Consider the following 12,455-nt stretch of genomic DNA (forward strand, 5'->3'; position numbering starts at 1 on the left):
AGTGTAGAAAATACAGAACGAGAATTACGAGAGTGTGCTGAAAAGTTGTGATAGTCACCATGAAGGAATTGACATCTTCTTATTTATCCTAAAAGAAAAAAGAACAAATTATTACCATTTGATGAAACAAGGGGGTTAAAGAGCTCTAGGGTATGTTCTTTCTTTTGGTTATATCGCCCCTCGCTCATAGTTCCAGAGAACAAACTTAAGCACAATTGTGGAAATACCATTGCCACCAAAGATATCTTTGGTATCCAAGTTATTACAAAAGTATGAATGAATGCTTGAAATATCTTTGGTACATTGCTCCAGAAGCAATTTAAATCACTGCTATAGAAAACTTTCTTGAATAATGCTTACTTCACTTTTTCATTTAATTATTAAAAAGTTATTCAGTCAAAGTCGCTAAAATAAAAGACGTTGGCACAATCGCATACATATAATGATTTGGAATACTGAAGTATCCCAGTGCGTTACTGTTTTAAAACACATAAAATTACTTTGAGTTCGTGCCTCTATTTGCTAGTCAATCAGTCTACAATGAATAACTGATTAACAGGTTATTATGAATTCCACGAACTCATTCTGGCCATTGATTCGAATAACTTAACCTACCATTCACAATCTTGCAAATGCAACTGAGGTCAGTTAAAAAATCGATTCCAAATTGTTACCCAAAGTGAAGGTTTCGATTATTGTAGCTCGTATCCAGATGAACCGATATTCACATTAAAGCCAATGTTCACATAGCTGTTGTCTGGTATTAACAGGGGGAAAAAATGCAAACCCTGAAAATGTCAATATATTCATGTGTGTGTGTGTGTATATTCTGACAAGGCGCACAGTGAATTTTGATATATATTATATAAACAAATTCAATTAATTCTAGCTTATTGAAACATTTATCGCCTAAATGAATTTTAATTTTTATTTTATTCAACATCTTCCACACACTAAAGGGTGTATATTTTTCTAATGTCATTATTCTTAGTATGATTCTGTCATGTTATCTGTTTTTTACTTTTAATTTTTCTCAAAAGTCAGAGGTCGTTTTTAGAACTGTTTTATGAGAGGTCTCCAGTCTTCAATCAACCAACTTATTTCTGACCTAACTCTCATATCCATTGAGTAAAATTGGTTTGAAGACTGTCTTATTTCTAATAGTTTAATGTTTTGGCTAATTTCTCTTGTGCACGTATACTCGTACGGCATATCTCATAGTGCAGAAGTTCAGTACTGTTTTTTTTTTTTTTTTTTTGCTTGCGTTCCATACCGTATTGTAGAACTTTTTATATCGAAAATTGCAAATAACCACTACTTGTCCTTTCTTGATATGGGCCTTCATAGTATCGATGATGCCTTCCAGATATTCTGGAAGATTAGCGGCAAAACAAAGAAAACATCAGTATTATCAAAGCGGATTAAAAGACTAAGTCACTGGCACTAGGCTGAATATTTCGCTCCCTTGCAAATGACGTAATTATAATTTCTCATGAGTAATCAAAGACCAAGTATGTTTTAGTTAAATAAGAGAATCTCATGCATTATTGTAAGAACCATATTGTTACGTTTGAAAAGAACTGCATTCCAAGATAAAAATATTATTCTATATATATATCTATAATAAATCAGATATACTAAAAAAGTAACACGAAATTTTGGAATAAATTACTGATATTTTAAGCAAAAAAAGATATAATGAAGTTTATTTCAGACACCTTTTTATTTAATACAGTTTCTTCTTATTAAATATAAGCAGCATATCTTATTTTACGAGTACAAGACACCATCCTGAATCTGGAAAAATGGTTTAAAGACTGGCGACTACAATTAAACCCCCAGAAAAGCAAAACGATACTCTTCACAAGAAGACGAGCATCCCCCCCAAAGGAGACATCACCCTGTTCAACTCCAAAATTCCCTGGAAAACTGAAGCAAAATACCTCGGAATAATTCTCGATAAGCGATTATGCTTCAACAGCCACATCAAGAGCACATGCACCAAAGCTTCAAAGGTTATCGCCCAGCTATACCCCTTGATCAACAGACACGGCAAACTAAGCTCAAAAAAACAAAATTCTACTGTACAAGACAGTGATCCGTCCCACAGTTATATACATCTCCCCAGCCTGGAGCCATTCCTCCAAGACAAACATCCTCAAGCTACAAAGACTTCAGAACAAATGCCTGCGAATGATACTGGACGACCCGTAGTTCATCAGGAACGCCCAGATCCACCGGGACATAAATATCCCCTACATCTCTCCACTACTACGCTCCCTAGCAGAGAAATTCTTTATGAAGACATCTACGCATCCAAACCAACTAATACAGCAAGCCGGAAACTATGACGGTAATGACCACTGGAAACATAAAAGACCGAAAGCCATCCTAACACTCAACGACGAATAACCACTTCTGCCCACTCAAAGCGAGCTGAAATAGCTCATAAATCTCTCCTATCACAGCTCCCGAAACAGACAACAGGGAATATGAAAAGCGTCAAGCTTCACCCTCTGCGCCATCCTGCGTCTTGCGTCATTTTACGAGTGGGATCGACCGTGAGATGCGGTGAATAGAGACATTTTACGAGTAAATGGATTTTTGGAATAAATTACTCATGTTTTAAGTAAAAAAAGATATAATGAAGTTTATTTTCGACACCTTTTTATTTAATACAATTTCTTCATATTAAATATAAGCAGTATATCTGGTTATAGTTATACGAGTAAACGGATTTCTGTTATACATACTAAGGAATTTGAGTTAGGTTAATCGATGCTAATATAGATCAATTAGGTTTTTAAAGTGTAATAAAATTTGGCACGATAAAAGGAACTTCCAATATTATGATTTAAAAACATTAACATGGGTGTTATTTTCAAAATAAAGAAATATCGATATTGTCGTCAACAACATTTTAAAACTTTTTTTTTGTCCTAGTTTAAGAAACCGGTATTAAAAAAAATATGGAATGTCAAATAGTTGTCACTGTCAAAGTAAAAATTGCAAGGGCAGCTTCAAATTTTATTCTAATATTGGATTATCAAGAGGCACTTTCTCATCTTAAACATGTCAGGGTAACCATGCTTAAGTTTTGACATATATAACCAGAAGAGCCCTTTGGCTCAGGATTGTCTCGTATCTTTATGCGATAATTGTAAAACCATTCAAATATGTAACGAACAAGATAGGTAATGGCGATAAGTAATAGGTAATATTGACCATAAGAGTCGCAAAAACCTATTGTTGAACTTGTCCAAGAAGGAATGCTCCAGAATTTGCCGTAGCAAAGTACATAAACATCACTTTACAAGCCGTGGTTTAACAAGTAAGGGTTTCAGGGCAACAATTTTAGAAAAAAAAATCAGCCTATCAAAACTAACTTGAGACAGATGTCCAGCTTCATTCTAGGCCTAAACTGAGACACGAAAATATTATTTTGTTTTCTTTTTCCAGCTCTCTCGCCAAATAACCATTAATATTAGTTCTCCTTTTCGCAACTCTGACCATCATCTTGTCCATGTTTCTCTTTCTATAGAGAATGTCCTCTCGTATCCTATACCAATACAATGGTGCTAATTGTATTGGTTTGATTATTTCTTCCATTCTCCTTATAACTGAAATTATTCTTACTGGGATGAGTGCCTTTATGCCCCATTCCACTCAAAATCTGCGACTGTTATCAGCCTTGGTTTTCCAACAAATGTGCCAAAACAAAAAAGTCTAAGCTAAAATGCAACATACACTCAAAGGCTTAAGCTAAAAATTCTAACCTCTCACTTAGCTTTACTATAGGTTGTAAAAATTCATTACCAAATATAGACGTTTTTTAAGGACATAATGCACTAAGATTGCCTCCTGCTCATATGGCAGTCGAGCCTTCCATTCCCATGCCAAACTTGCCGAGAAAAATGTCTACTCATCTACTATAGATAATGCAATCCTCTTGGCATCAACCTTCTCCTCCAAATCCTGTTTATATGACTAAGGTAAATGCTTTTAACTACTATTCCACCAACTATTCTCACTGTGCTTCTTCTGATCTATTGACAGGAAGATATCAGAAAATGCTCGAAATCCTTGATAAGTTCTTCGGCCCAGGTGGTATCCTTCCATTTGTAGTAAGAACATGCGTTCCAGAATTAACACCGATCCTGTATCGTCGCCTTCACAAACGGGAAGCAGGTGTGTTCTGTCCGTTCTAAAAACGGGAAGAAAACGATGATCAAGCTAGCGGTTGTTCATCCTGGCCTCTGTCCTCGTCAAATAATAGAGAAAATCAACGATTAACTTCTTAACCATCTGAAGATTCCCTCCTCAGTTAATCAGGACGACCATTATGTATTCTGCAACTTTCGATCCAGAGAAGATCTAACCTGCATCCTCTACTTCTGTATATGTGCTATGGAGAGATTTAGAGAAATGTGTGGTGGTTCTTGATATTGGCAGGAGATTTGTTTGGGACTAGCATCTATGCCTGCTCGTCAAATTAGACCACTGGTCTACCTTCCAGCCCTCTGTAAATAGGATGGCCAGTTTTTTCCCTGGTCAATCACCGTGCCATGGTAGATCTCTTTTTGCAGTTCTCCAGCATGCAGGTATGTTTCGGAAGACTGTTCTATTTTCTGTCTTCTTTCTCTGCGTTTCTCTTTTGCAGCGAACCAGCATTTCACACTTCAAGAATTTTTGCATTCAATGATTTAATTACTGATCTTCGTCTCTATTCGGTGAGGATAATCTAGTCATCATTAGTGTTACCAAAACAGAGTGAGACCTTTTTCTCGCAAGAATTTCCTCTCCTTACCTTTGATATGTCTTCTTGGATGCCAACCCTTTCCTGGAACAAACACATCCCGTCAATAAAAAAGTTTTTCCTTTTTCTCTTTTCCTGTAGAAACCCCGCTTCTTCATCTGTTTACCTTGTAATAATTTGTCAATTCGAAATCTTCCTAAACTTAGAATACTATTCTCATCTTTGGAAATGCTACAACAAACAAAAATCTTTGAAAGTTCTTGATGACGTTTAGAAGAGGACAGTTAGGCCAATCGCTGATGCCCCCCCTCCTCTCTCTCTCTCTCTCTCTCTCTCTCTCTCTTACTCCCTTCAGCATTCCTTTCAACCTATTAAAACACCACACTAGTGGCAGCTGCCCAGCATAATTTTACAGTTCAAACCAATCGAACTTTCCACTCCTCGTCCTCTTGATTCCAACTGCCTCCAATCTAATATGGAAGACCTTACCAGTGAGGTCTGTCAACAATTACAAACTCCACCGTTTCAAGAAAAATCTCAGTAGGTTCTTTCTTTTTAACACTTGATTATACACGCAAACCCTAAAATACTTCGGGGAGGGGGGAGGAGAAAGAACAACCTTTCAGAAAATCGAATAACTTACATGCCTCAAGCTATTGCCCCTATAAATTAATATTAGGTCCATAAAGTTATTCCGTCTTGGTCAGCAATCAATCTAACATTTATGACGTCCCTTACTCTTATTAGATGTCAAATGAAATGTTACAAACAGTTTGTTTTTTTGTTTGATACCACGGGACGAAAGGGATGCATAATGATTGCAAGTGCCTATCACCTCTCTGCATTTCTTACATGCTAGAGTAAGTCGGAGGTCTCCTGTGCTTTGACGCGTTATACATGTTTTCTTATTCTTATCATTTGCTAGTTTATAAACAGCATATTTTAAAAATAAACTGAATTTTTATCCTGATTTTTTCTTTTTTTTTTTAATTTTAGTATTTTTATCTTGTAAGTTAAGTATAAAAATGAAAATAATAAAAATGTTATCTTTAATTATTTTGTTAATGAAAGAAATAAAATAATTAATATTTTCCATTGCTTAGGCAGTACAGTAACAGCAAGAGAGAAACATTTAAACGGCACTCATTGATATGCTAAACTATTAAAAGCTTAGCCATACAAATTTTATTTGTTTAAATCCTACTCAAACATAATACAACATGATAAAAAAATCATAGTGATAGATACAAAACGATGCATACTAGATGATGACTTAGGTTGATATTGCTTAACTCAAGCCATATCAATATTCGATACGGATTGAGTTGAGAGTATTTTAGGGGATTTGTCTTCTGGCCAATGAGCTCTCAGATAAGATTCAAATGATTATCTTAGTGGTTGAAACTCTTAAATAAAGTCCAACAAAGTCATAAGATTCTTTTAGTTATACTCTAGCAAATAATGACTAACTCACAGTGTACTCGGTATGTCATGAAATGCTTCACAATCCAATATACAGGAAGATCTAGACAGCTAACATCGAGGACATCTACACAGCTAACAAAGGATGCTTAGGAGGGAGTAGGAGTAGTACAGAAATCCTGACACTCAATGATGTGCGAAAGATGAACGAGTTCAAAAGGTCTACAGAATCTAAAGAGTCTACAAACAGGATAATTTCGTAAAGAGCAAACAAAGATATTGTACTGCTGTACATACTGTAAGCCAATTGCTATGAAAATTATGTACAAGGGATTGTGAGAGCTCTGGAGAGCCTTGAAAGTTTGATGTCGAGTGACGAATCGCGTGACATCCTTCTGATCAGTATCGAAAAATATAAACAAATAAAGCAATTCGTTTGCATGAATATTGCAATGAAAAAATTGAGATGGTACTACATTTATTTTTTCATAAATCTACTATACTTGATCGTTAAAATGTGCTAATCTTATTCATTCTAACTTAATGTATTTGTTTATTTTATAATCAATGAATTTGAGGTATCACTGTAACGATAAATGATAAAAATCTTCCGGATTGAATGACCTTGCTTGACATCATCTGCCAAACATAAAAGGACATTCTGAAGAAATCTTTCTTCACCATTAGCCAACATTCAGTAGTGTTTATTTAAGATATTTCGATTAGATTATAACATGAAGACGGCAGCAAGTATATACATTTTGTACTTCTCCAACAAGAAACGGATCTAACAAATACGCCCTTTAATTTTTTTTTTTGTTAAAATAAAATTGTTGTTTTAACAGATTGTGCTATTATAAACATGGTAGAAAGCAAAGGTAAGAAATGATGCATTTTCCTATTATTTAAAACTGTTCTGTTGAGAATTTTCACAGCTATGTTTTTATTCCTGAAGTCGTGTTTTATAGTAGCGATATGCATCGGATAGGACTACATTTGTTGCCGTGTTATTTCAAGCAGAGAAGTATACTGCCGATGCACATACGAACAGTCTTTAAACCATGTTGGGATCTTCGTATAAAAATTGAATTATGCATTTTAGTGGACTTCGGATGTACAAATCTAGAACTATATCAATTCAATCAGATGACGGTTATCATATATCATTTATATTTATATATATCAATTCAATCAGATCACGGTTATTATTGCAATTATACACATACAAAAAAATAAGCAAATTTTCATTCTATTATAATATCTTCATTAAAATTCAGAAAGGGTTTTTAATATATTTTACAATTTTATAAGCAGGTATAATAAATAAATAAATATTTTAATATATATTTATCTATATATTTTAAAAATTTATAATTATTATTAATAAATTATTTTTTCTCAATATATTAAAACTGTATTGGATAAAATGATATAAAACTGTCTCCTATGACAAAACAGTGATGGAATTGTGTAGCATTATAATACGTCACAAAGAAACCCTCAAGGTGATTCTCAATATTTCGAGTTCGTATTTCGTAGAAAGTTCTTTACTTTGTTTTCTGATAAAATATATAAGTATAGTTGAGATCTACACTTATGAGGACATTTTATTTTAAGAATGATACATTTTTTTTGTAATATATGAATTTTAAAGTAACGATATATTTCAGTTGTTTTTATTGTAGCAGTCGGCACATAAAAAAATTGGTCGTGCTCCAACACATTAAATATTCTGACACAAGGTTTCCTTGAGCACGTTACTTGCAAGAACCGATTCTGTGGGCATTTGACGTCATCAAATTTAGTGTAGCAGATTCTACGTTCGATGTTTTGTGTAGTATTCTACATTTTGTTCTTTTAACGTAAAGAGTTACTTAAAATTATGAAAGACATTTATTTGTGAAATATATTAACATGTTTCAATGGATGTTTTTTTATCTGTGTCTTTGTGCATCATACGAAATGAAATAAAACTCACCAAGTTACGCTTTTTCAGTACAAGCCTCTCATCCCTTTCTCTGCAAGTGGATGTATTGGACAGCTTTGAGAATGTTTTACTCAGCCAACAGTGCATCAAAACAGCTGTGCATTCAATTTTCTGTCAGCAATAGTTGCCGTCGAATTCATAGTGGAGAAATGATAGGAAAGCTATGAGTCGTATTCATACGACACAATATCGTGGATTGTAGGATGAGCACTACTGTTGTTATATCTGCGAACATTTCAAAGCTATCAAACTAACACTTGATAGGAAATCTGAAGTAGCTGATGTTTATAACCAACAGATATAAACTACTACCAGACTACGTATAACTGTGGGTCAAAGGTGAGAAACTTTCCATATGAAAAAATAAAAATCTTGCCATATATATCGAATCAAGTGTTCATAAGATCCTTGTAAACTTCAAGAAATACACTGAGAAATAAGACTCACTTCCTAAACGTGATAAATGGCTGAGTGATTTCACTTTTCTTAAAACTACAGCATAGAATGATTTATTAGAATTAAGAAGTGTTTTTATTTTCATTTTGAATCGAAAATTGTTATTTACAAATATGAGAATATGAAGAACACACGGGCGTACTTACAGACAGAATAAACTCTCAAGATGATGTTGATTTGTACCATATAAGCAATTTAAAACATTATCATTGTCCAGATTATGACAGGTCTAGAGACTCACTCGAAATGATCTATTTATTAAAATATTATCAATATAAAAATTTCCACTTAGACTATCATTTATTAGTTTCTGGAATCTCATTGTAGCACAGAACCCTACATTACACTAGAACTAGTCTAGGATTGTATCCGATATTTCATTTGATGTTCTCATAACTGGTGATATGAACATATAATTGCCAAGAAATATCTGCTCCACTTAAGATTATACGGATTTATTAGTAGCGATGCAGAGAGTCAAACATATACTATTTTGACAAGGGAATTCGATGGTAAGTCGAATCGTACGTAGATCATGTATTTGCTAGAACTGTAAGCAGAGAAACAAAATTCTAAATCTATCCCTGGAAGGCACTTTTAAGTTGGTATTAAACTAAATTTCTAAGCAGCCTTTATTTAAATTAAAATTAATGAAAATTTTAAAAATAGTAAACGAATTCTTAACTCTTCAGTTGATTACAGCGTATTAACCCTAAATTAAGTATACACTTTCTTGGGAATCAGTAAAGACCAAAAATAATATGAACAACCTATATACTATAAAATCTTCTAAGGAAGAAGTGGAAGAATTTTTCGAGTCATTGGAAGGGGAAGCTGACAAAAGTAAATGGAAAAAAGCTATTCTTGTTGGAGATCTAAACAGCAGATAGAAAATGGATTCCACTAGGCACCATAGTTCGGGAAATTCTGAGGAAAATGGCAAAGCTAATAATAACGGTATCTACTAGATTTCTGCTAAGGATACGAACAAATTGTTGGTAACACCATGCTCCAACACAAAGATGCACACCAATTTCACGTGGAAAAATAGTTAAAGTTGGGAAGCTTTTAGAGATGAATTGTAGACTCAATTATGCAAGCATTATTGAAGAAAAAATGAAGCAGTTTAAAACAGGAACGAAATCTTGAAATCTCAGCGGCAAACTCCAAAGAAAACATTGATTCGACTCGGGAGAAATGTATTGAAGTTGTTTGCGAGGATATAAAACTAATAACGCCCGTGGTGGTCACAAGACGTTAAAGAAGTGGTCCTGGACAAGAAGAAAGCTTATCAAAAGTTCCTAACAAATACGTTCTTAGCATATAAGTCACTAAAATACAGATCAAAACGTAAGAGTGCTAAGCTATGTGTAAAAGTAGTTAAGCAAAAGCGATGGGAAGACTTTGGTAAGAATATGGAAAATAAATATCGGATATTTATTTTCCATAAATATAGGATAGATAGAGTACTGTGAAAGGAATGAAAGATGATAAAGGTGGCATGCAAACAGCAGATAACGATTTACTAGATACAGTATCTTTGAAAAACTGTTAAACAAAACAATCATCCACAAAAAGTAATAGAAAATATTCAAGAGGAATGCAAATAGAAATATCAATACTCAAGGTAGAAAAAGCTATCAAAAACTAAAAATGTTGAAAGGTAGCTAGAATGGGTGATAATCGACTCTAAAGTATTAAATATGGAGGTAAAAAAAAGTGTTGCAGTGGCTGCACTGTATAATTCAGAAGACCTCTTCAGAAATCAGAATGTCTGATGATTGGAGTTGAGATCTAATAGTTCTCATCTGTTAAAAAGGGAAATAAAACTGTATGTGAGAATTACAGAAGAATTTCTCTACTAAATGTTCCGGTTAAGATTTATGCAAGCTTACTTGAAAAGAGGCTGAGAAAAAAATGTGGAAGAGACTCTGAGAGAAGAACAAGCTGGGTTCAGACCAAATACAGGTTGTAAAGATCAGGTTTTCACTTTAAGACAAAAGAGTTCAGAATTCATGGGAATATAACAAAGATCTGTATTTAAGTTTTGTTTTGTATGATGCACATGATGTTCGCTTTTATTCATCATCTATATGGATCACATTATTGATCGAAAGCGGAATTAGACCTATTGTTAAAATCGTACATGTCAAACTTGTTCTTTGCTTAATGCAGATGATGTTGTACTCCTACATATATCTACTTCGTCTCCAGAATTCTCTAAGTTGAATAACTGCTGTAACAAATTTGGCATGAAAATTTGCAACAAAACGCCAAAAAATATGAAAATAGGCAGGAACATGAAAAACTTCAGCTGCATTTTCAATGGAAAACCCATAAAATAAGTAAAATATTTCGGCAGTTTTTAGCGGAGATGGCAGGTTATATCTGGAAATAGACAACAGAATAAGCAAAGCTGGTATGGTGAGCAGTCAAATGAATGCATTTATATGGAATAAGAGAGAAATTGGTCAAAACACTAAATTAGCTGTATACAAGACAGTGTTCAAACCAATTTTAACTTATGAATCTGAGAGCTCGGTTAGAAATAATACACTTGATCAAAGTCTAGGGATCTCTGATATGAGAGTTCTGAGAATAATTATGGTAGTGAACCGACGGTGTCGATGGCAGTCTCATATTAAAACGAAGGAAATTAGGAAAGAACTTGACATTGTTAGCATCCAGGAATGTGTTAGCAGAGCTAATCTCAGGTGGTATGATCACTTAAACAGAATGGGAGAGGAACGATTAGCAAAACAAAAGTGTGATGCCAAGAGGGCAGGAAGAATCCACCTAGACCTTGGTTTTCCCAGAGGAAGACCGAGTTTAGATCAGTTCTTCCCAAACGTATGGACGTAAAAGCCCCTTTGGAAAAATTAAAATATTTCACGTCCCCATCGGGAAGAAAAAAACCGTAATACAGACATATATTATTATAATATTTATTGTATTTATATTCAATACAAAACATACACAGCGAATATTGCAAAAATCAAATGCAAATATTACATTTTTAGCATTTGATGACATGGTCTTAATTTTAAGACCATGTCAAATGTTTTAAGACATTTGACATGGTCTTAAAACATTTGACTTAGTTTTAAAACATTTTAAATTTGTTTTCATTATTTCACGGCCCCCAAGGGGGCCGCGCCCACAGTTTGGGAAGTGCTGGTTTAGATGGATCGATTCAGTTAGCAGTTAGCAGTGCTTTAGAAGCACTAAATGTTAAAGAAGACTTGTGCTGACAAGTGATGGAGTAACTTAGAGGAAAATTGTTAATAGGAGATTATTGATAATGTAAATTTAATCATGTGGTACTAATCATAATAACCTGTACAACCATTAAGTACATATCTGGAAATTCGTGGAAACAAATTATTTAATTTAATTAAAATATATATGAAAATATAAATTAAATTTTGCTTAAAGAGGAAATTTTTAATTTTTTTTGAACAAATTATTTTTTATATAAATTCAAAGATATCAATGAGAACTTTATGTTCTTATCATCATAATAAAAATAAACATTCATTTCTAATCAGGCTATTGATTATTCTCAATATATTTTTTGTAGTTAATTTGGTAGATCCTGAAATGTTTAATTAAATTGCAAATGATTTCAGGATCTACCAAAGAGGGACAAACATTGTAGTTACAAAAGTGGAGCAATCCCAATTTTTCTTTAGTCGGACTGTTTTCAAAGATTATTTGAAATTATGTTCTTTGCTTCAATGTAATTATTTTTATTGGCAACATGATATCATGGATGGATAGAATTTAGTGAAAAATGTTTATTTATTTTTTCTTGAAATTTTAGTTTTCCTTCCA

The sequence above is a fragment of the Typopeltis vanoorti genome, chromosome 5 (assembly GCF_054136105.1).
Source record: "Typopeltis vanoorti isolate ZY-2024b chromosome 5, IOZ_Tvanoo_1.0, whole genome shotgun sequence".
NCBI classification, from domain to species: Eukaryota; Metazoa; Arthropoda; class Arachnida; order Uropygi; family Thelyphonidae; genus Typopeltis; species Typopeltis vanoorti.